The 24709-nt window shown below is 42.7% G+C and overlaps 1 protein-coding gene across 6 annotated transcripts in view; it reads right to left on the bottom strand.

Moving 5' to 3' along the window:
- Positions 1-24709, bottom strand: part of DOCK4 (dedicator of cytokinesis 4) — a 245305-nt gene that overhangs the window by 193988 nt on the left and 26608 nt on the right. The gene's annotated exons all lie outside the window — the stretch shown is intronic.

The following is a 24709-nucleotide window of genomic DNA, read 5'->3' as shown; positions in this document are numbered from 1 at the left end:
TAAATAAAAGGACACATTCTACTCATGTAAAAACATGCTGATTCCCGGATCGTCCGCAGGCCAGATTGAGAAGGCGATTGGGCCAGATCTGGGCCCCGGGCCTTAGTTTGCCTACCCATGTACTAAACTGTTCTGGACATTACCCCTGCAGTGTTTAGCTCTGGCCACAGGGAGGTCATTAGAGGAAACCTCCCTCTAAGAAGTTAACTATGTTTAATAGCCTTTAATTCTTTGTACAAAGCCATCAGTATACCTGAACGCATCCATTAACTTTCTGCTCCCAACCCACATTGGATAACTTGATTTTCTACAAGTCAAAATCTCAAACTTCAGTCTTGGACATATTTTACATTAATAAAGGATTCAATGATGTGTTCTCCCCAGCAATGTTTATCACATACTGGGCAAAGCAGCACAGGGAGAGAAGTGGAGTGTTGGATTGCAGTTCTCTCACAGGTCATACTCAAATCCCATCAGCAGAAGGGTAGCTCATCTGAGTGAGGCATGACCTTTAGACAGTATGTTGTCATGCAAGTGAAAAAACGTTGGAAAAGATAGTAGAATAAAGAAGGCCAATGCATACAACAAAATCTTTCACTATGATACATTGCTGTTTATTTACAAAAATCACAAAGCAGAAAATTCAGGTTGCACAATTGTGGTTGATTGGGAAGTTTTGCACAACAAATCTACCCTCCCCAAAGATTGGACTTTTTGCAGTAAGGGAAGTGGCAAGAAAATGAACCGGAAAGTGTGGGATAAAACTTGCTTTGGTACAATGTCTTATAACCTCCATACAAACGAATTAAATAGCCAGTGTCATCTGGTCTCCCTGCAAAAAATAATTTAAAAAAAATCAGACCGAATACTCAACAAATAGGTTGTCAGAAGCTGTTCCGATTAAAATGCCTTTCAGGGCAAAACCCAGTGTTTTAATTACAGGTCCTCTCACCTTTTGTGATGGCCTTCTTAACTGCTATTTTTAGCAGGCTGGGGAGTTAAGAGGTGGTGTGGCACCACACTCTCTTGAGGAACAGAGATAACATGATTCTGAGAAGCAACTGTAGAAGATTAACATTGCAATTATATCCTGATTGTGGATCAGGATACGAATAATAGAATAGTAGAGGTGGAAAGGGCTGCAAGGGTCATCCAGTCCAATCCCCTGCAATGAAGCAACCTTTCACCCAACATGGGGCTTGAACCCACAGTCTCAAGCTCTACCAACTGAGCTGTCCAGCTTCCTAGGTGCTGGACTAGAAAGGCATTTGGCCTCATCTAGCAGAGCTCTTTTTATGTTCTTAAACTGGAGGGAGAGTGCTTCTCTCATGATTTGCTATTGATGGGCAGGTTTATAAACCGCTCCGGAGCCAGAAGCTACCAAGGCAGTGGCCAATTAGATAAAAAATAACGTAGAACACAAAAGGTTGCAGGCACATTAAATTTAAATCAGCAAAATCATTTCTACAATTCTACAATTAATATTCCATAAAACGACTAGGTCATACTTCGGGGGGGGGGGACTTTTTTAAAACAAAAGTATCTTCAATAACCACCTAAATATGAAGAAGCTAGGAACTTGTCTAATTTCCAGCTGGTGACTGATTTCAGAGGACTGGAACTACAACACAGAAAGCCCAGTTTCTAGTGCTGCACACTGCAGACGTGTGTTTAGTCTCAGCAGTTCCTTATTTGAGGAGCACAGATGGGGATATTTGGGGAAAGTCCCCTGCCTTTCCCCCATAATTTCAGTGCTAGCAGCACTACGTGATACAATTGCTGCTAGAAATACCAGTGTTCCGACAGTGTACCCTGCAGCAAACGTTCCTATGTAGACAGCTTCTCTTTCTTTCCCTTTCTTTCTTTCTTTCTTCCTCCCCCCCCCTCTCCTCTTTTTACCTGATTACAGAAGCATTCCCCAATGTAAGTATTAATAGTAGTGGTGTCACACTCACAGATGCAGAAGCACAAGTAGAAGGGGCTCAGAGGCAAGCACTGTAATGCCTCATCAGAATCTGAATATTATTATTTCAATATGTCATTTTAACTTCCTTTCCTCCGCCTCCAGTTCCATCTTCATCTCTGGAGGAGGTAGACATTCTTACACTCAGAATGAACTCTGTTCTATTTACTTTATGAAGGACTGCTAGGGTACTAAAGAGATATTTTACCTCTATAGATGCTGCTCTGGAGAGGATTCATGTTTGCCTGCACCAAAAAAGTAAATTTGAAAATAGTCCCTTCTGCACAAGTGGAAGCACTGTCATGACCATAAGGCAACATGCAAAGAGGAGGATTTCTACAGTCCGCTTTAAACTGGAATTCACCTGCACAGCTGGTGGTGCTTCTCATGTAATAAATGAAATAGTTTGGAGGCCCACAACCATCACCACCCAAGAGGAGAAGAACCAGCTGACAGCTCAGAATTTCAAATGCTTTTGTTTCCTGCATGCATGCTGACTCCCACCACCTAAGGAAAAGCACAAAATAAACCCATAAATACTACCAAAAATTTTCATACCTGCTATTTATAGTAAGCTTCATCATGCAATGAATGTTTTCTATTGACAGCATTGGAACTTAGCTAATCTCCTCAGTTCCCTTTCCATGCTATTTGTAGTCCAACGTTTCCTTTTTCCCTCTCTGCAATTTTGTAGAAGGAAAGCAGGAGGACAAATAGCCAAACACTGGCTAGGTAGGAGGGATATGTAGTCAAACAAAGTGCAACTACATGGTAAGAAGTGTAAGCAGAAAGGAAACTGGGAAGAGATGAGGAAATTCCCAAGGAAGAACCTTGCTGGAGAAGAGTAAGAGCCCATCTAGCTGAACACCCTGTTTTCACAGACGCCTCTAGGAAACCCAAATGCAGAGCAGGAGCCAAATATTTTAAGGCTTTCTACAACCTTGCACATGAGACATTTACTAAAACAGCTTCATAACTTTTCTATCTGTCATGTTGAGTATTTCAAGCAAAACTCTTTGGATTACTTGCATAAAACAAGAAATCTGGCAGGGACCAGGAATTAAGAGTTCAAAGCAAAAGAGGGAACGGCATGCAAGGACAACCCAAAAGAATTGCTACCCAAGGAGCCTGCAAAAGACCAGTGTCTCCCCAGAAGCAGAGGATGTGACGCTTTCATCCTCAGACCTGGGGGGGGGGGTGGCCAGAGACTCTCCAACTCTGCCACAGCAAGAGAATAATGGAGAGCACCAGACCCTTTTTAAGTATAGTAACGTCTTCCAGTATGGGTGGAAATAACAATTAGGAGGCAGCTGTCCTGCTGCTATATAGGGTTAAGGCTCCATTTGTTCCCTGCTGAAGCAACATGAGAGCTTTGGCTGTAGAACACAATCTGAACCCCCCTCCGCATTTAACCATCCTATACCCAGGCTTGCCTCAGTCTGCTTGGTGCCCAGCCTGAACCTCACCCTGCACCCGGCCCGAATTCCACTTTGCTTCCTTAGCACAGAGCATCGCGATCTCTATCTCAGATGGTGATGGAAGTGTCCTGGCTGAATTCTGTTGTCTATCAGTAAAACACATTCCAGCGTGTTTGCTGTCCTCCAAATGACTAGCTACGATACGGCCCAGGGCTCTTTTATGACCTCAAGTACCCTTTAGACACTACTTTAGTACAGCTGCATTCATTTTTTTACCAAGTGTCAGAACACTGTGAAGGCAAAGCACAGACCTGAGTACAACACATATTTTTTCTCTCCTCTGTCTCCTTTCAGGAAAGAATGGAATTGAAAGTTTCTGTCACCTGGCCAGGAATGAAAAATGAGAGCTGCTTCTCCAGTTCATTCAACTTGCAATATGAACAAAAGACACAACTAAAAGGATTTGACAAGGTATAATGTGAGAACATAACTATTTTCATTTTTAATTCACTCAGCAAACAAACGTGTTGTTAAGCAACTTACTACATATATTGTTAGAATAGATCAGGCATCCCCAAACTCGGCCCTCCAGCTGTTTAGGGACTACAATCCCCATCATCCCTGACCACTGGTCCTGTTAGCTAGGGATGATGGGAGTTGTAGTCCAAAAACAGTTGGAGGGACAAGTTTGGGGATGCCTGGAATAAATGTTACCCTATGTTTGGAGAACCTTGCGAATCATAAAATTGTACAGTTGGAAGGGACCACAAGGATCATTCAGTCCAACCCCTGCAATCTTTTGCCCAGGGTAGGGTTTAAACCCACTACCCTGAGATCAAGAGTCGCATGCTCTACCGACTTAAGATAGCCCTTCACATAGTTAAGCTATAAAGTTAGGACAGTTTATTTGTCTCTCCCCTCCACCACCACCACTACACATACACCAACCATGAGAACTGATCAACTTAGTAGCAATCCTTCATTTAGTTCTCTATCATAACTTGGACCTCTTGGCAAGCCCCTTCCTTTTCACAGTAACAGTACGAGGAATTGTTGCCACCCTTCCTGAATCCCAAATGACGTTGACAAATTTGGCAACGTTCTGCATGTTCACCCAAAACCTAACCAACTCCTCACACATTTAGCTGGGTTCCCAGCCAAGGCCCTCCAAAGCAGCTCCCAGAAGCCATTTTTACACAGCAGCCACAACAGCTAGAAACAGCAGATGAAAAGAGGGACTGTTACGGGAAAGTCACAGAGCGAATGAAAAGAAACAAAATGCTTGAGAAGGAGCTCTGAAAAGGTAGAAAGGGTGCCTGGGGTTTTCTGTACTTTCAAGGGAGGAAATTGGCAACTGAATCTAGCACGTAAACCACAGATTTATTTTCCTCCTCCAAATACAGGCCCATGAGATCAAATCCTAGATTTGGATAGTTTGTGTGAATACACATCCAACGTGACCCATCTAGTTAAACAAGTTGTAAGCATATAAGAAGAATCGAATAAGGTACAGAATTGTTGTTAAATTCATTACAAAAGCATTTGACTTGCTTGCCAGCTTATTAACTTGAGGGAGGGGAATATTCTCATGATCAGCAAGCATTGCCTTTGCTGAAAAACAAAACTAGCTCAGTTGGTAGAGCAGGGTTGTGGGTTTGAGCCCCACTTTGGGTGAAAGATTCCTGCATTGCAGAGAGCTGGACGAGATGATCCTTGTGGTCCCTTCCAACTCTACAATTCTGTGATTTTATGAAAGCCCCAACCCAACCCAACCCTAAAGTCAGGAAGGTCCCTTCAGACATTACCCATTCCTTCACAACGGGCAAAAAACAACATATGATCCAGCTACTTTGCAATTATTTGAAGGCTGCATCTTCCTCATAACCCTGAATTTTGCACAGAGTTAGACAAGGGAGGAGATTCATGAGGATATTGAGCTGAAACACGCATAGCACTGCCTCTAGATCCGATATTGCTTCACTCTCCTGCAAAGTAAGTAATGTCCCCACAGCCAGAGTAAGAAGTCCACACTCTCATACTTCCCCCTCCCCAGTTTCTGGCACACATTTTAATTCAGGAGAGTTATGGAAAAACAAAAGCAACGTCCACTCAATAAGGAAGCAAGCAAAACTCTGCACGTGCCCATAGTTTAGCCTATAGTTGCCATTTGGATCCAAAGGAGAGAACGAAGAATTCAATTATAATGCTTGCCTTTCAAATAATCTGCTGATCTGGCAGAAATTTATGTTAATATGGCAATTTGAAGCTATGCAAATCCAGTTATTGTAGCTGGTTTGCATAAACATGAAACCATACTGTCTTAGAATTGTACAGCATATCATATTCCTACGGTCCATATCTAAAGGAGTGTTGACCCTATACTGATCCACCCTTTATCCAAGGATAGCTATTTTAGCAATCTGCACACAATGCACCCTGTGGCATAGCTAGATTTCTACACAGGTGCTGACCAGGAAAAATTACATTTTCCCACTTTCCTTCACTGGGAGACTAGCTGGCTTACAGCAGAGAGAGGCTGTGGAAGTGAACTTGCATTGTGTTGTTCAGTGACTGACATGTATATTTAAAGGATAAACTAAGTGGTCTGCTCACATTGGCAGCATAATGTACCAGGAAGGAACTTGCACAATGCCACAAATTGGCAACCCTCAGCTGGGAAGTGGTGTGTGATCCCCATCTGCTCATCTCCAGTATTCTCGCCTTGCATGTTGCATTGCTCATATGGCCCAATTGTGCTAGCCAATGAAAACTTGAATTAGCCCCAAGATAGATTAGCTTTGATATGGACATTCATAATTGTTTAGTCAGCAACAATCCGGAGACAATGCGTCAGGGGCAAGGTGTGCCATGCTAAACATCTGCAGGATTTTTATGGCTACAAACTTTCTCACACATTTTGCCTGTGACTTTCTGAGCACTGCAAGCATTCCTGATTCTTACCCATCGTTGCAGCATGACCCACCACACGTGTTTTACACACAAAGTGAGCAAGCAGTGAATCGTATAGGGAACAAGCAAGCCAAGGGAGCAGAAGATTCCTATGGGGCTTGCTCCCAGGCCCACGCTTACCATCAAATGTTAACTTCAAAGCAGACATTTCTCTGCAATGTAGAAAGCTATGGTTGCCAACTTTAAACTACCCTTGCAGTTCAAAAAGGCTAATACAGTCATACCTCTAGTTGAGTTAGGTTCATGTTGCGGATTTTCGGGTTGTGAACGCAGTAAACCCGGAAGTGTATACTTCTGGGTTTCTTTTTTTTTTTTCCCCAGCGGAAAGCGTGAACGCTTCTGGGTTTCAGCGCATGCTTCACGCATGCACAGGAGCACTCTATTGCATCATGTGCACGCACAGAAGTGACACTCTACTTACGGACTTTTTGGGGTGCGAATGGCACCCTGGAACGGATCGCATCCATAAGTAGAGTTACCACTGTAGTTAAAATCCAAGTAAACATACAAATTAACAAAATGTCTTGTGCACACCATTAAGGAAGCTCCATATTTGCTCTGCTATATAGGATGTGATTTCAAGTGAACTTCATAATATGGGGAATTAGGTTGCATTCTTTATAAAAAGTATTTTTGCATGCAGCATTATTGCCACACAATAACCCATTTATGTCAGGAAAGTTTCAGAAATCCTACCTTTATAGGATTGTTTTTATTTCAAGGCTACTATAGAAGCTAGATCTTCACTACAAATTCTTCTAGCTCAAATTGTGGGGTGGAGGTGGGGAAATATGGTAATGAAATATAAAATGATGCACCATCACGATCCTAAGGCTGCCAGGAGTTGCACTAGCTTAGCTGATGCTCACATATACTTCTCATGGAAAATGCTAAGCAAAATCTACAGCTAACCCGGGAGACAAGTCTGAGTCCTATTACTGGTGTCTATAACTCTGAGCAAGAAAAAACAACAACTGAGCTATTCTAATATGGCAGGACATTTGGATAGATCGTCACCCCTCCTGCTAACTGAAGGAAGACAACACAATGCTCGTTCTTGATGTGTCACAAACACAGCCATAATCTCTGAAATAAAAGGACCTCCTAAACACTGGAGAGATGATTGGTTTTGAATGAACCCCATTATCTGTGTAAACACAAGGAAAAGATTCATGCCACCGAGAACTGGTCTTTTGCAAACTGCTGTCTGTTTTTGTCAGCTTAGATTAACTGTGTCTGTAACGCACTGGCGATCTCTGCACTTGAAGTCAAGGAACATCACTGACCACTGTAAGCTTATCTGTGCTGGAGGGAGTCTTCTCCGATGATCAGTTCACCAGTCAAGCCCAGGCAGATACATAAATAACCCAAGACAGGCTAGTGGAAAAGGCACATTTCTGGGCTCCTGTGAACTGAGCCTCATAGAATTGTGTGCTGAGTTTCCTGAACATCCTAAATTCACTTTAGTAGCTCAATAGGTTCCCAATAGGTGTAAAAGAGAAACAGAGGATTGTGACTGCTGTTAGTATGGCTTAAGGGCAACACATGCTTCCATCAAGCCAAACAGCTACACTAATAAAGGGAAGGAGTCTACATCCCCAAATGCTGTTTCTAACACCCATTTCCTGATGTTGTTTGGAGAACTTGAATACTTGCACACTTTTCTGTGATATTCTGGATGGCCTAATAAAGCGCTAATGCAGATTTGGGGGTTTTTTTCCCTTATGGGTCAACACCAGCTACCTCTGCTTTGTGTGGGAATCCAACAATAGCTGGAGGGTCACAGATCTCCCATATGTGGCCTAGGCAATGTGCAAACAGTCCCACAATGTTGTCCCTTTAGAGACCTTTTGTACTAACCAGAGACATACCCTGCAAACCATCCTCTCCATTGCATCTATATTCTTACATTTAAATAAAAAACTGAAGACAACAACTTCAAGAAAGAATGGGGAAATTTTATTATTTATTTAGGAGTCCACTGCAAGCAGATGAAAACGTTAGCAGGATTTTAATAACACTTGTAATGTAACACATACATTGGATAATATGTAAAGATACAAAATATGACTTAGGTAATAATATGCAGGTGAAAATGTTCACAGCAGGACCCATGGAGGGGAAGGTGGGAAGTTGAGGGATTAAGAGAAATCTCTACATATGGTTATGCATTGGATAATGTGATAACTTTCTACTTGTAAAATCAAATAAAAATTATTTCAAAAAAATTAAATAAAATAAATGCACAGATGCCTCTTCCTACCCTTTGGTATTTCAGTTTCCAAAAACATATTGCATCCTTATCAGGCTCCAAGGCAGATCCAGTTGTCCTTGCAGGATCAGACACAAGGGGGGAAATTGTCTAGATCATCAAGGACAAGTTTAAGCAGACCTTGGGTCCATTCTGCGTTGGGGCTACTCAAAAGCATCTAGTCAAAGTGTTCAAACAATAGGCAGGCAAGAAGAGGCAGCCTTCACTGAAGGTAGCTTTCTAAGTTCCTCCATCTTCAAATGGTTTAAAGACATTTGGCTTGGGCTGTTTATCACACTGGTATGCATACTCATCTTAGTATACTGAGCTTTAGTTAAACTCATTATAAGGATTCTGCATGCTTAAAAATCCCGCCACTATTGAGTTAGTTAGAAATCCATTATGTCGAAAAATGAGTATGAGTAGATAATTATGCCTTATCTGCTGCTAATAAACATGCAACCACAAGTTTTCAATGCAAGTGGCAAAGTTTCATTTGAATGAAAAAGCCAAATATGTGTAAAAATGAGTCAATAGGGGAGTGAGCAAAATGAGCAGCACTGAACTCTGTCCTGTTTTCAGTATGGAAATAGGTCACAGTCAAAAGCAGTCAAATGCTTTAGCTCTTATCCAGGTACCCAAACACCTTTTCATATTTTACCCTTGATGGGATAAGGTGCTACCACAATATCTAGTATACACAGAACTTTTCTGTTCAACCAGAACTCAGTTCTGGCATCTCTCAGGTGGGTGCCAATGCCATTATAAGAGAACCAGAGAGGCATTTGTGGTGAGTTCCAGCACCTCTTTTCCTATAAAAATGGCACTGTGTACACACTAAAGGGTATTTGGAAAGCCCTACAGTGCTGGTGATATAATCATAATAGCGCTCTCTCTCTCTCTCTCTCTCTCTCTCTCTCACACACACACACACACACACACACACTCCCTGTGCATTGGATAACATGCACCCCAGTGTGCAAGAGAAGTGTTCAGCCTACAGCAAGGAGCCCTAAAGACCCTGGGAAAGTTTAAAAACTAGCTGCCAGGTATGAAACTGAAAGGGGGCTTTTCTTCTCCGACACCATTTCCCAGATGGACTGCCAGTATCCCAAACAAACATGGGAGGGGGAGGGAATTTTATCACTTATCCTCAGTGGTGTCCTAAGCTTCTTTGCTTCCCACTAGCTTGTCTGTGAGCCTTTCCCAGCCATCCATTCCAAATTCCAGTTTCAAACCTTGCCTTCCGGCTTGGTGCCCTAGCTCTCAAGCACCTAATCTGATCTTAGTTCTGTCCTGAACCCTATCCCACTTTGTCTCTTTTCCAGGAGAGAATCCACACCACAAAACTAGTTGTGCCCCAAATCTCTTCCCTCACTTTAATCCCAATCAGAGTTTTTTCTAATCAAAAAAGAGGAGTGGAGAGAAAAGAGGATGAAAGCTTCTTGAAAGCTTACCTCCACCTTGGATAGTCATATTAATGGGGGAGGGAGGAATATGGTTGTTCAGAACCACTCTGGCATCAAGGAATATGAACTATCAAATGGAATTGAGAGGATATGCCTGTTTTTTCTTAAAATTTGCCTTTCTACCCTTCAACGACACTGAGAGTTAGAAAAGTGATGATTCCTAGATTCAGAGGGTGGGGCTTAAGTCCTCACAGACCTCAAGGCATCTTCTGCACTGCTGTCCTTGGTTCTTAGCCCCCTTGCTCTATTTGAGCTACAGACAAACACACAGAAAACTCTGCTCATTTATATTAATTACCCAATATGTTAAAGACAATAACCAAAGACTTGTTTTGCTGGGGATTTCCATGCCTAACTCCAGGTTTCCAAGAACAAACACAGTTTTGCAGCAAAGGAGCTAGCAAATGTCATGTGTTGCGGTGACTTTCTGAATTTTGCCCTACATCATGTAGAAAGCAGCAGCACAGAAAGCTGTCTTCTTGACTAATTGTTAAAAACCTTACAAGGGAATACAGTTTACAATATTGCTTGTATGTACATCAAAAACTTGGCATATATCAGGACCGAAAGATAGAGAGGCACCCAGATATCATTACCTCTGGGGTGGCGGGTGGGGAATCTGATAGAGGTCAGTTTTCCAAGTCTGGGAGAGGGGAGGTGTTGCAGGGGGAGAGGAGAGAGAAAAGAGCAGTGATTGCCCAGCCATGTTTTAGATATTCCACCCACATAGCAACAGACAGGGAGTAAGTACTTTGCTTGCTACACTGCCATACCACTCTTTAAAGCAACTGCTGCCATTATCACATTGCTTCACTACAGTTTGCTCGGTGCACAACCATCTCTGTCTGCATGTGAAATTCAAGACAGAACGGGCAGTGAATGTTAAACAGACTGCTAAATTGAGAAGCTTCAGAAAGCTACTTGACGGCAGTCGTTCGGTATATCAAGCTTGCATTTATTGGTGTGGGGAGGGAGGTGGCTGTGACTTATTACAACTGGACCAAACTCTTGATCCAATGGTTCAATTATCATCATGGCACAGAAGTTTTCCCCAGGCTCAAAAGATCCAAAGTGCCAAGCACTTTGGGCTCTTATTGACTTCCATGGATGTCAGGGGCAGCTGGAATCATAAGACACTGGGCCCAAGAAAAACAGCACCCTTGTTTATGAGCATAAACAGCAGAATATTCAGCACAATATTTTTTTTATTATGTTCAAAAGCAGTGTAATACAGAGCTTCCATTTCCCTCACCACTTGAATTTAGAGTATCACTCGGATCATGAAATCCCCAAGAGCATTTCTAAACATGAATTTGACTCCCTCTCTTATACATTTAGGCTAAATGTACCTTATCTTCATGTTCAAAAGCTTATGCAACTTATAGCCTTGGACCATTTCCCACCCTCAAAATCATCTCCAAAGCACCTTTCAGTGCAAGATGTATTTCACAGTACTTTGTTATATAGCATGGGCTTTCATGTAAACAAGCATGCCTTTGCCTTCATGACTAACAGATACCCATGGAAACAAGAAAGAGATGACTTTTAAGGCTGGTTCAGGGTAACTTTATTTTATTGAGAGATGCCTACTAGCAATTTGTAATGGTTAGAACCACAGCAATTTCATGTCTATTAAATTGCAGGCAAACGTCATGTTTTTCTGAACATGTGGTGGAACTGAAAGCAATAGAAACTCTACCATTGTGATGGCATTCAGACAAAACAGTAACAAAACTAAGGTGATTAACAACACCTCATGCACATACACCCTTCTCTCCAATATGACAGCAAAGAGATTGGAAGCTTTTAATTCCATTTGCAGTTAACCACTGTTTAATGTTACATGCAAACCCTGAACTGTGGTCAATCGTAGTTTACTGCAAGCGTAGGAAACCTTTTAAAAAGGTAAGAGGTATATGTTCCCTTTTGGCCAGGAACAAGTTTACAAGTTTACAAACCTGAAAATAAATGGAGTATATTGTCAGTTAAGATCTGACTCACGCTATAACACGGCAGCAAAAAACAAATGCTGCTGTGAGACAGCCAGCCAGATAGTGGAGATGTCAGACAATGTCCTGGCATCCAGGCATCTTCACCTGGTCAAAAGTGGCCGACAGCCAGGTGCAAAATGTGCCTGGCACCTGGCTAATTTTGAGCACTGCCCCTAAGATAGTGCCTACCACTTCTGGTTTACATTGGTGTATTAAAATAATTTATTTTAAAATTCATATCACCCTCTGCTCAAGTTATTGAGAGCACTTTTTTTATTGATCAAAAGATTTTCAGTCAATTAACCCAATTGATCATTTGACTAAGGTTGCAATCCTGCACAGGGTGCGTTGGGAGTAAACCCTGCTGAACGCAGTAGGATTCACTCACAAATTAACTTGCCTCAGATCGAGATCTTAGACGCTGGAGCCCTAATTACAGTTTGCTCTTAATCGCATCAACTGAAAACCTGTAAAGCGTACTTCAGATTTTTCTGTTGTCTACATAAAAACAATTAATCATAGCCTCTTCTCCTGAGAGGTGCACCTGGGATAAACTGTAACAACATACTAAGATATTCTAAGACGGAGGCATGGAGAACTCTTTGAAGAAGAAATAACTACTCTCTGAGCAAGATGAGCCAAACTGACAATCAGAGGGGGTGGTATGGGTGTAAATTAAACTTACGTTATTTTTTTTAATGATATATCTCTTTTGTTGCCTTGTATCAGGCTTTTAAAAGTAGAGCATTGTTGCCATTGCCATCATTATTATTTAGCTGCTTTCCTGACAAAAGTGACCCAAAGTAACTTAACAAAATTAGTATAAACACTAAAACCAATTATAACAAACACAAACCGTTAAAAGCGTACTATATTGGTAAAAGACAGGCCTCAGAGAACCTGTCTCACTCAAAGAAGCCACAAATACAGTGGTACCTTGGTTCTCAAACTTAATCTGTTCCAGGAGTCCGTTCGACTTCCGAAATCGTTCAAAAACCAAGGCGTGGCTTCCTATTGGCTGCAGGAACTTCTTGTACTCAATCGGAAGCCGTGCCAGACGTTCAGCTTCTGAAAAACATTCACTTTGGGGTTTGCTGCGTTCGGGAGCCAGTTTGTTTGGGAGCCAAGCCGTTCGAGTACCAAGGTACCACTGTACCAGCCAACATTCAAATTAAGGGCTAAAAGCCCAGGTAAAAAGGAAATGCTTTGCCTGGTGCCTAAGAATAGATGGAGATGGCGCCAGGTGTGCCTCCCTGGAGAGAGCACGGAGCAGCCACTGAAAAGCCTCATTCTCAAGTTGCCACTGTCAGAATCTCTTGCGGAGAGGCACATGCAGAAGGGTCTCTGGGCAGTTTTAGAGGCAATGGGCACTAAACTAAATGGGCCCAATAGAGAAATGTGGGCAAGCCCCCAAAGAATGTCCCTGTTGAAGGTATCAAAAGTCACTGAGCAATCAAGCAGAATTAACAGGGACACACTCCCCCTGAATGATATGCATTGAATTATAACCTATATATGTAAAAAGAGATCCACTATGGTCTAGCAATTGCAGTGACAGACTAAAACCTGGGAGGCTAGGGTTTGAATCCCCTTAGCAGCCATGAAGCCATGAGGGTAGTCTCTCTTACTCAACCTAACCTACCTCACAGGGTTGTGGTGAGGATAAGATGGGGAGGGGAGAGAACCATGCATGCACCTTTGAATGGTGGGATATAAATGTAATAGTAAATGAAATGAAATAATCGCCTGGAGAGCGCTCTTGGCAATATATGCTCCTGCATCTTCCTATCATCCTAGTCTTCTGTGGCTCAAAGGCTACCAGAACATGAGCTTGCCTTACAGGCATATGTAAACAAGCTGCCCTTATATGGTCCCTCTCATTCTCTTTCACACACATTTACACTTCCAAGTCTGCAATTAATTCTTTAGGCCAACTGACTCCTCTTCCTTTCAATAAAATGCTAATTGAATAAGCTAGTACACTCCATGTGCTTGCAGCTCACTAGAAGTCATGTACTTCATAGCTCATTGTCATCGATCTGTTGTAGTGACTGAATTAACAATGATTATGCAATTAAAAGAAGAAGTGATGTATTAACACTACAAGTGAGCTTAGGTCCAGCTGGTAGCCACAATCAAATATATATGTGAATGGAATCTAAAACCAGGAAGTAGCGCAGCTTGTGGGTGGCATTAATAAGTCTTCAAAAGAAATCAGATGTAGCAATACAAAGGTACTTGCCTATGGGGGAGGTGGGGATCCAAAGTCCATATTGGGGCAAAACCTTTATTAGGCCAACCAAAATTCTGTAACAATAAGTGATGTCTTTGTTACTATTTTGCATTATTTTGCTCGGCCTAATAAAGGTATTGCCCAGATTTTCACAATTCTCTTTTGTAAATTGCATAGCATACAATTCACGTAGCATACAATTCACAATTGCATAGCATACAAATTAAGATACTAACTAAATTCATTGCATTGCAACTAAAACAATATATCATTTCTATGGACTGGATCAAAAGGCTGTAAGAACAGAAATCCACCACAGTAATGCCTCCGCGAATGTCTGCCTCGTCTAGCGTCCATTCCGGCGAACGTACACTGATAACCCGGAAGTACCAGAACAGGTTACTTCTGGGTTTGCCACTCACACATGCGCAGAAGCGCTAAATCACGCTTCATGCACGCGCAGAAGCACAAACCACTCCGTTCATGTGCGCAGGCGCAGCACTTTGCCCTGCATCCTTTTCAACTAGCGGCCGCGGCTCCGGAACGGATCCCTGTCGCAAAACAAGGTACAACTGTAATGCAGGGACATTTCTGGTTCCTTTGGTAAGGAGGGGTCAGGAAAAATTCCGGCCTGGGTGGCATTCCAGGGGTGATTAGCAGAAAAAGTGAGTAGCTGAGAACTGTCTTTCCCAATTAGCTAAGTACTGAGGACCCCCAGTTTTTCAAAAGCCAAGCCATGGACCCCCTACTTTGAAAATTTTGATATCTCTGTAGTAGCTTTTGTTATGTGAATGGTGCCACAGAACCCTAGGGGTGTTACGTGGACCCCAAATTGGGAACCACTGGTCTAGGGAGTACCTGTTGCAAAATACCTATATAAAGGTTTTGCTCTTTTCTTGTAGTCGCTCAAAATTGTACTGCTCTTGACTGCATTTAGCATTTTTAAACTTCAAAGTGGGGCAGAGAGGAAGAGGTACATTCAGGAGACCAAGTAGTAAACTAAGGAATCAGATCGGCAGGTGGATGAGATTATGCGGTTTAGGTCCATGCTTGTAACTTGAATGGATTAAAACTGAGGTTGCGGGGAAGAAACCCTTTAAAAAGTGAGAAAAGGAATCGGTTGTTTGAAAAAGAACTGTTTCCAATGTAAAAAAGGGGGTGTGAAAAATTGGGAGTTGGGCTTTTGTCTGAATGCTAATCAACTTGTATTATAACAACTATACTATATGCACTTATAACAGAGACAAGAGGTATGGATTTATTGGGTTGGATCTAGACTAAGTTTGTTGCACTTGGTTCCCATTGAAACCTTTAGGGCTTAAGTTCTGACTAAATGGTCTCATGGATTTCAGCAGCAACTAAGTTCAGCTAACTTAGTCAGGATTCAATCAACTTTGACTCCAGAACTTGGCTTCTAACGTTTCATACATGCTTCTTCACACATGGTTAAAGGTAAAGGTAAAGGGACCCCTGACCATTAGGTCCAGTCATGACCGACTCTGGGGTTGCGGCGCTCATCTCGCTTTATTGGCCGAGGGAGCCGGCGTACAGCTTTCGGGTCATGTGGCCAGAGTGACTAAGCTGCTTCTGGCAAACCAGAGCAGCGCACGGAAAGGCCGTTTACCTTCCCTCCAGAGCGGTACCTATTTATCTATTCACACTTTGATGTGCTTTTGAACTGCTAGGTGGGCAGGAGCTGGGACCGAGCAATGGGAGCTCATCCCGTTGCGGGGATTCGAACCGCCAACCTTCCGATCGGCAAGCCCTAGGCTCAGTGGTTTAGACCACAGCGCCACCCGCGTCCCTCACACATGGTTAGGATTCATCAAAGAATGTGTGTGTCCACCCATCACTTATGGGGGGAAAGGATACAACCCAAAATGGACCAGTGGCATGATAAAACTCCCCATTCTGGCACAGCATGTGCTCATTAGAGAAAACAATAGATCTTGCAAGTCCTCAACTGTCATTGAGTTACTAACAGTTACTAACCCTTCCTATTGCATTCTTAATCCTTCAACTTGCCCCCTTCATTTTTACATGTATCTCCTTTTCACTGTGTACAGTGACTGTGTTGCCCATTAAGGCAAACAAACATAAAGAGTGATATAGTTTTGCATGGTATTGATCGCCACCTTCATATAGAACCGGTGCAAAGTAGGTCAGATGTAAATGACTGTCAGCTTGATGTGGAAAACTGATCTGCGACAGTTCAGCTGTTGGACGCTTCTGCTGCAGTTATAGTTGCTATTATCAGATGAGAAAACTATGTTGCCTGAAACCAAATTCACTTGATGTCCAAAAACTGAATGGCTGGTGTCAATGGCAAACCTTCATTTCCTGGAATGACTAGGTGCATCTGAAGGTCATCCATTCAATATGTTTCTACTATTGTATCCTTTACAGTTACACTCTCAACCAGTGGAGAAAACAGCCTAGCAAGGTCTGCTAAAATGATCCAACCTACGTTACCTGCTTTTTGTGCCAAAAATTGCAAGCCCTAGATAAACTTACAAGGGAGTAAGTCTCATTGAATATAGTGGGCATTACAGTACTTTCAAATATATGCAGAGGATTTTACTACAATGTCATTAAAGTGAGTACAGTGGTACCTCGGGTTACATACACTTCAGGTTACAGACGCTTCAGGTTACAGACTCCGCTAAGCCAGAAATAGTACCTCGGGTTAAGAACTTTGCTTCAGGATGAGAACAGAAATTGTGCTCCGGCAGTGCGGTGGCAGCGGGAGACCCCATTAGCTAAAGTGGTGCTTCAGGTTAAGAACAGTTTCAGGTTAAGAACGGACCTCTGGAACGAATTAAGTACTTAACCCAAGGTACCACTGTAATATGTTTAGGAGGAAGACCCAAAAATATTTAGGAAAACACACATACACTTGACTACAGGTAGACAAAATAAATTACACTGCATACTGTCACATCAGCCTTCAACAATCTTGAAAGAAACAACACTATAGATGACATCCATAACTTAGTATGGTTGGTTCACATCATTTCTTTTTCTTCAAAAGAATGCATCCCTTCATGGCTGGTCAGCCATGTCATATATTGGTTGAGATTGCAACTGGGATTGCAATTGCCAAGAGAAGTATTTGAAACAATATAAAAATAACATCAACACAGTTGTAACTCTCTGGGCTCCTCTCCAAAAATAATGGCAAAGCATCTCCTGTTAAAGGCCTCGTTAATTAGTTTGGCATGCACAAGAGCAGGTTGACTTCCATTTTTAATTCCATACTACTACGAAATCACTTAAAAACAAATAGTTCATCAGGAAGAAAATAGTATACGCTTTCATTCTAAATAAAGCAAGAAGATTTATATTTGGGACCAAAGAAGATACATAAGGAGAGAAGATGGACAGAAGAAGAAGGGACCTGTGCGGGAGACAGGTTAAAGTGTTTTTTTCTCAGGGTGAGAGACTGAAAAAGGTGGAACCTATCCCAGGTGAGAGCTGGGAAGACTCATATCTCCGTACAGCTGTACCTTGGTTTTCAAACAGCTTTGTTCTTGAACGTTTTGGTTCCTGAACGCTGCAAACCCAGAAGTGACTGTTCTGGTTTGCGAACTACTTTTGGAAGCAGAATGTCTGACAGGGCTTCTGTGGCTTCCGATTGGCTGCAGGAACTGCTGAAGGAAGCTCATTTGGACAGGAGACTTATGGGATATAGACAGAGGCATGGAAATAGGGACTGGTAGTTGCAAATGTCATTTTCCACAAAGCACAATTCTCCTACTCCTCCTATCTCAGATTATATGATCAGAACCAGTAACTTCAGGTTTTAAATTGCTTTACAACCTTGAGGCTAGAAATGTTCAGTTTTGTTTTGTCTTATTAATTTCCAGGAATTCAGATGTATTCCATTCTTTGCAGGAAAGCGATTTTATAATGCATAGAACAATCACTGCAATGCAGACATTGGCATTCCAGCAAATAAAACATGAATCAGTGTCAGTTTGCAGGAAAACGACATGTTGTCAACGCACAATGTGAAAAGTCACAGAACACTTCTACCCAGTTCTGGTAAATCCTCATCTAGAGCAGTTGATTCAGCTTCAGAAGCTACAGTGAGAAAGCAGGGATTGCCAACATTTACATACTGGAGAAACACACACACACACACACACACACAGAGAGAGAGAGAGAGAGAGAGACAGAGACAGAGAGACAGACTTACTTTCTACAGATCCATAGAACAACTTGTGTGTGCATCTCAGATTATCTGAAATTACACACTAATCTGAATAGCCACATAGCTGGAATAATATCTCTCTATCTGAAGAAGTGTGCATGCACACGAAAGCTCATACCAATAACAAACTTAGTTGGTCTCTAAGGTGCTACTGGAAGGATTTTTTTTTATTTTGTTTCTCTATCTGGATGGCATTTGCCACATCCCTGCAGCTGTATTTACGTGCCAAAATTGAAGTCACAATCAAAAGAACGACAGACCCTCTGCCTCCCATATAAGCAGAGTTCTACCAATAAAAGCTGAAGGGTGCCAGCAGCAACCACACACAGGGTTGCCGCCGCCAGGATTTTTTGCACCCAGTGCACTGCATGCCAACTTGGCCATCCACCCCACTCACAAAGGACAGCACAAATTTGCATAGAAAATCCATACACTTTGCACCGTGTGTAGCTTTGTATCCTTCCAGCCCATCGCATGCTCCTCCCTCAGTCCCGCAACAGTCCCCGTGCTGCATGAGGGAGGTCTGCAGGGGGCTTCCACTCATGTCTGCTTGAACTCAAGGAGCCTCCTCTGCACAACTGAGGACCCACCTGAGCAGCCCTGCCATTTTCCTTTGATGGAAGGCAAAGCTGGGTATCCCACGTGGCTTGCCCTGTGCCACCCTCAAGCTTGCTTGCTGCCCCAGGAGCAATGGAGGATGCTATCCTAGGGTTGCCATATTTCAATCAGCGAAAATCCAGACTGAAAAGTTGTTGAGCTTTTTTGGCACATTTGCAAAAAGAAGAAGAAGTTTTTGAGCTATTTCTAAGAAAAATTGCCAAAAACAACATCATAAGTCTGGATTTTCCTGGACATTTTTTTCAATTTTCGCCTGGACACTGCTTCCAACTGAAGTATTCCAGATATGTCCAGGAACTTCCAGATGTATGGCAACCCTATGCTATCCCATCACCAGTGTTGTAGTAAGAGTCACCTGCCATCAGTGTTAGAATGGCTTCTTAAACCAGAGATACAGTCACCAAAACAGGATGCCTAGTTGCCCATTTTGGGACGGACAGCTAGAATGTCATATTTTGCAATATGACTTTTTGGTTCCTGAAATTCATACTGATTGTGCAGATAAACGATAACAGATAGAATCCTGCTGGATGTGCTACTAGTGTGTGAAAACAGTCAAGGTCCAAGGATCCCCAGGCATGCACCTCTGGATGGAGCCTGGGCATCTTCACTTGGTTGCAAGTGGCCAATAAGTAAGGTAAAGGTACCCCTGCCCGTACGGGCCAGTCTTGCCAGACTCTAGGGTTGTGCGCTCATCTCACTCTATAGGCCGGGAGCCAGCGCTGTCCGCAGACACTTCCGGGTCACGTGGCCAGCATGACAAGCTGCATCTGGCAAGCCAGCGCAGCACACGGAACGCCGTTTACCTTCCCACTGGTAAGCAGTCCCTATTTATCTACTTGCACCCAGAGGTGCTTTCGAACTGCTAGGTTGGCAGGCGCTGGGACCGAACGACGGGAGCGCACCCCGCCGCGGGGATTCGAACCGCCGACCATGCGATTGGCAAGTCCTAGGCGCTGAGGTTTTACCCACAGCGCCACCCGCCAGGTTCAAAATGCGCCTGGTAAATTTCAAACGCTGCCTGCTAGTCCACTGAACATACAGCAAAGGGCACAGGTAGAGCACCATCTTGTCCTTTGCCTCAGGCAACAAAATATATTAGGCTCAGCCCTGGTTTTCTCTGCTGCATCACCCCTTAAGGGTGATGGGTAGGTGGGTGACAGTCCATTGATGTCCCACTGCACTTGAACACATTTCTTTTTAAACAAGCCTTTGCTTTGTTGTTGCTTTATGTATGTGTGTATTGTCAGCTCTGCCTTGCTACTCTTTGGTTCTTCAGTGCTGCTTTTACCGTCTGGGTTGTTTGGGGTGACTTGTTTTAATTGCGGGTGGCACTGTGGGTTAAACCACAGAGCCTAGGACTTGCCAATCAGAAGGTCGGCGGTTCGAATCCCCGTGACGGGGTGAGCTCCTGTTGCTCGGTCCCTGCTCCTGCCAACCTAGCAGTTCGAAAGCATGTCAAAGTGCAAGTAGATAAATAGGTACCGCTCCTGCGGGAAGGTAAACGATGTTTCCGTGCGTTGCTCTGGTTCACCAGAAGCGGCTTAGTCATGCTGGCCACATGACCCGGAAGCTGTACACCGGCTCCCTTGGCCAATAAAGCAAGATGAGCGCCGCAACCCCAGAGTCGGTCACGACTGGACCTAATAGTCAGGGGTCCCTTTACCTTTACCTTTACATTCGCTTTATGTTTGTGCTTGTTTTTAATACTTGGTTGGTGGAAATTAAATTTTAAAATACATACAGACTTGGGGTAAAAGTTTTAATCACACTGTTTTGTGAGATATGGATACGTGTTCATTCCACCCATTTAGAGGGTAAGCCAAATCCCTGGGCCGGCAGTGGAGAAGCATAGCCAACACCACATCTTCAGCCCTGCCGCTAGCACTGGCCAGGGTGGAAGATGGGAAGACATGGGAAAAATGCTGTTTCACTGCATCAGCTCCCAGACTGGCCCACATTAAGTCTGTTGCTGTAACATGATGGCCGCAGGGCCTGCTAAGGATCCATCAGATTGCCTCTCCCCTGAATTTCTCCTCCTTGGAAGATTTCCACAGGCTGTCACCCACCTGCCATTTGAGCAGGCATGTTCAGAGTGTTCCTGAATGAAGGAGCTCCCTCCTGCAAAGCTGGGAGTCAGAGGAACCAGGCAGGTCTGGGAGGGAGAACATCTCCACCTCATCCAAACCCCCTCCAGCACGACAGATTGGCGGTTTAAACTGTTCTGCCCTGCAGCATCAACACACTCTGTGCCAACACATCTCCTGATGTTTATGAGGGTACGCATGAGGCATGTCAGAAAAGTGAAATGTATAGCTCCAATGGGCACTAACCCAAATAGCCCAATCGACGCCATCTCTGTTTTTTTCTATTCAGATTTTTTTTCTTCTTCTCAGAAGAGTGAAAGACATCATCACATTCCACAACACCAAGCTGCAATTCTTACACAATTTGAGGCCAAAAAACCCCCCAGCCAACTTCAAATCAGAACTTCTCTTTATCATGAAAGCTTCCTCTGATTACTCAACATCCAGTATTTGTAGTTCAGAAACATTTCCTTTCCCTTTATTTCGGTCAGTCAAATCAAGTTACATGTAATTCGTTCTGCCAAGAAGTGCTTGGCTCAGCTACGTTGCGTAAAAATACCAACAACATTTCAGAACTGCCAAACAACTATGCTTTTCTGAAACCACCAGCCAAGACGTAATGTGGAATAAAACAAAATATAAGCACATTTCTTCATAAAAAACATTACATGTACATGTGTGCAAGAGTCACAGTAGATTGCTAGCAGCTGAACACGTTTAAAGCACTACTTAACCCTACATCTTTTGAAGATCACATGAAGCCTCTGTTAATTGGGTTTCAATAGACATGAAGTGTGTGTGTGAATGTACTACAAAATGCTATTAAACGTAATTGCTAGTTATCACTTTTGAGACACTCTGAAAAGACTTAAAAGCAACACTTCAATTATTTGTTATTAAGCACATACTTTTATATTCCTGTGCTACTATTTAAAAACAAATGTTCAGCTCTTTCGTTCACGTTCAGATCCCTAGCAATGAACTTACCCATATTGCAGAGTGAAGAAAAACTACCAGCTATGCTACCTGGCTAATAAGATTCTGAATATTTCCAAGTCATGCCTTTCTTCCTTTTTTTACACTGGATTGAATTATTATTCTTATTATTCTTAATATTATTATTATTTACAGTAGAAGGTTTAAAACTTGCTCCCCTTAGTGAAATATAGGACGGGCATCTTCCATTAAGGTGAGCAGCATAGCATTGCAGGAATCGCCTGAGGTTAGAATCTTATGTGGTTAAAAGCCATTTTCTTGCTGTTCAGATCTGAGTGAGCCAGTTGGTGAAGCAGATGTTGCTTCCTAGCCCTGAAGATTGATTGGTACCTTTTGCAGAAGGTCCCGCCGCTGGTCCTTTGGCGCTTCAGAACATAGGAAGCTGACTTACATCAAATCAGACCATTGTTTCATCTCTTAGCCCCACCAGGGACAAAACCTTAAACTTTAGCTCAGCATCTAAGCTGCAACCCTTCCATTTGGTAATAACCCAGCTCAATCGGTAGGGCATGAGACTCTTACTCTCAGGGTTGTGGGTTCGAGCCACACACTGGGCAAAAGATTTCTGCAATGTAGAGGGTTGGAATAGGTGACCCTTGTGATCCTTTTCCAACTCTATAATTCTATGCCGAGTGCTACAAATTAGTTACAGTTCTTAATATTTTGAATCTCACACTATATGGGCTTGGTTTTGTAGACAATTTGCTGTAAGAGTTTAGAGGGTGATTCTGACAGTTCCTGTAGTTGTGCAAGGGTTAACAGTCTGTTTTCTACATTTGCTGCCAGCATTTATAGTAAATCTAATCAGCACACATAATTTGACCCTAATTCTGATCATTGAAAAGTAATTAATGTGAACTACAGTTGCGTTAATTAAAACAGTAATGAGCAACCAAAGAGAGGTACTTGCAGTCCAGGTGAAACTTTCATAAGAATTTTTATTTACCAACATAAGGCTTAAAGAAAACAAGGACAAAAAATTCCTCCCATTTGAAGCCCGAATTTCAGACAGCCACTGAAATCATTGTTTAAACAGCACCCATATTTCCTCTACCAAATGAAACCTTTTCTATATTGTTAGCAACACAGGAAGCTACCAGTTATCATCAGGTACTGTGCCTGGAGTATTGTGACCATTTATTGTGGCCAGCAAACTGTCTGGCAACAAACCTAAGATGGTGCAAAGCTTTCAAAGGATTGCTGCAGTTTAAAAATACAGAAACGTAAGCAGGCGAGAACAGCCCACTTCCAATTCCAGCATGTCATTTGCTTGGTGATCTAAATGGTTAGCTGTCTGTTATAGACAAGCGTTTAAGAGATACTTGCTTTCATCATATGCTTGAGGATGCAAGTAGCGACTGTCATACAAGGGGCTCATAAGCTGCTTTCGTTCAAATCTTGCTTTTCGTAGCTGTTTGACAGAGTAGAAGGTTTCCCCCCATACTAACAGCTGTTTGTGTTAATCCATCAACCAGCAATGCAATGCTTTTTCCCTGACCAGAACACAATTCAAATGCTCCGCAGAGATATCACTCGCATCTGAAAATGGAAGAAGTTGCCATCCCAGAGGTTTCTGAAGCACAAAAGGATTGCTGTGGGGGTGAGTTCTAAAAGGCACACTGTTTTGTTTCTTTGATTTGTTAGTGATATCTTTTGGAGAGGCTGCTCTTTGTGCTGGTTTATTTCTATTCTAGAGTGGTTTAATTGTGATAGTAGTGGCTTTGGTCCAAATATCTATCTTAGTGGAGGGAAGAATTTTTGTTCCCCATTCTCAATTCCCCCCAAAGCTGCAATTCCAGAGGGCAAAAGGGAAATTTGAAAGTACTCCCTCAAGGAAAAGCCAAGCAGCTTCAATTTGGGCAAATTGGTATTTGGATCCAAGGCAACATATTTAGGGATCAACTCGTTTTAATTTGTCTGTTGTAACTTGCCATGTAAGCCAGCAGAGGTGGGATATACATGTTTTACATGAATAATACAAGGAAAAGTAGAAGCTCGCATATGGATGTGTGGGTGACTATTTTGCTATAAAGTGGGGTGTGGGGTTATGCCAACATGTGCATGCCAGAAGCGAGAGAGAAAATCAGGTACGTGTGAGGGGGAAAACCTTCAGGAAATATCTATCCTTTCCTAAAGCCATACTTTTTTGTCAATATGAATTCCCTCCTCTCCTCCGGTTTTATGACGCTATAAATCATGAATGAATGGCTGCAGAAGGTCTGGCAGAATGGAGAACTGGGATTGCCTTCTGATAACATTTTCAAAAAGGGAAGGAACACCAAGGGAGCATCATAAAACCCTGAGGATATACTTGATGTGAGGGGTTTTCTTTATCCTACTTACACAAAATTTCCACAAGGTTTCAGACTGCTCTACAACCTTTTCAAGACATCCTAGAAATCTATCAGCGCCCCATCACCACCAGCATTGCAAAGCTTATGCTGCCCCATAGCTCAGTATAGATCCCAGAGTATAGATATCTTAGGAATCGATCCTTAAT

This window comes from Podarcis muralis, chromosome 10 (assembly GCF_964188315.1).
Source record: "Podarcis muralis chromosome 10, rPodMur119.hap1.1, whole genome shotgun sequence".
NCBI classification, from domain to species: domain Eukaryota; kingdom Metazoa; phylum Chordata; class Lepidosauria; order Squamata; family Lacertidae; genus Podarcis; species Podarcis muralis.
This window is presented reverse-complemented; position numbering and strand designations above follow the sequence as displayed.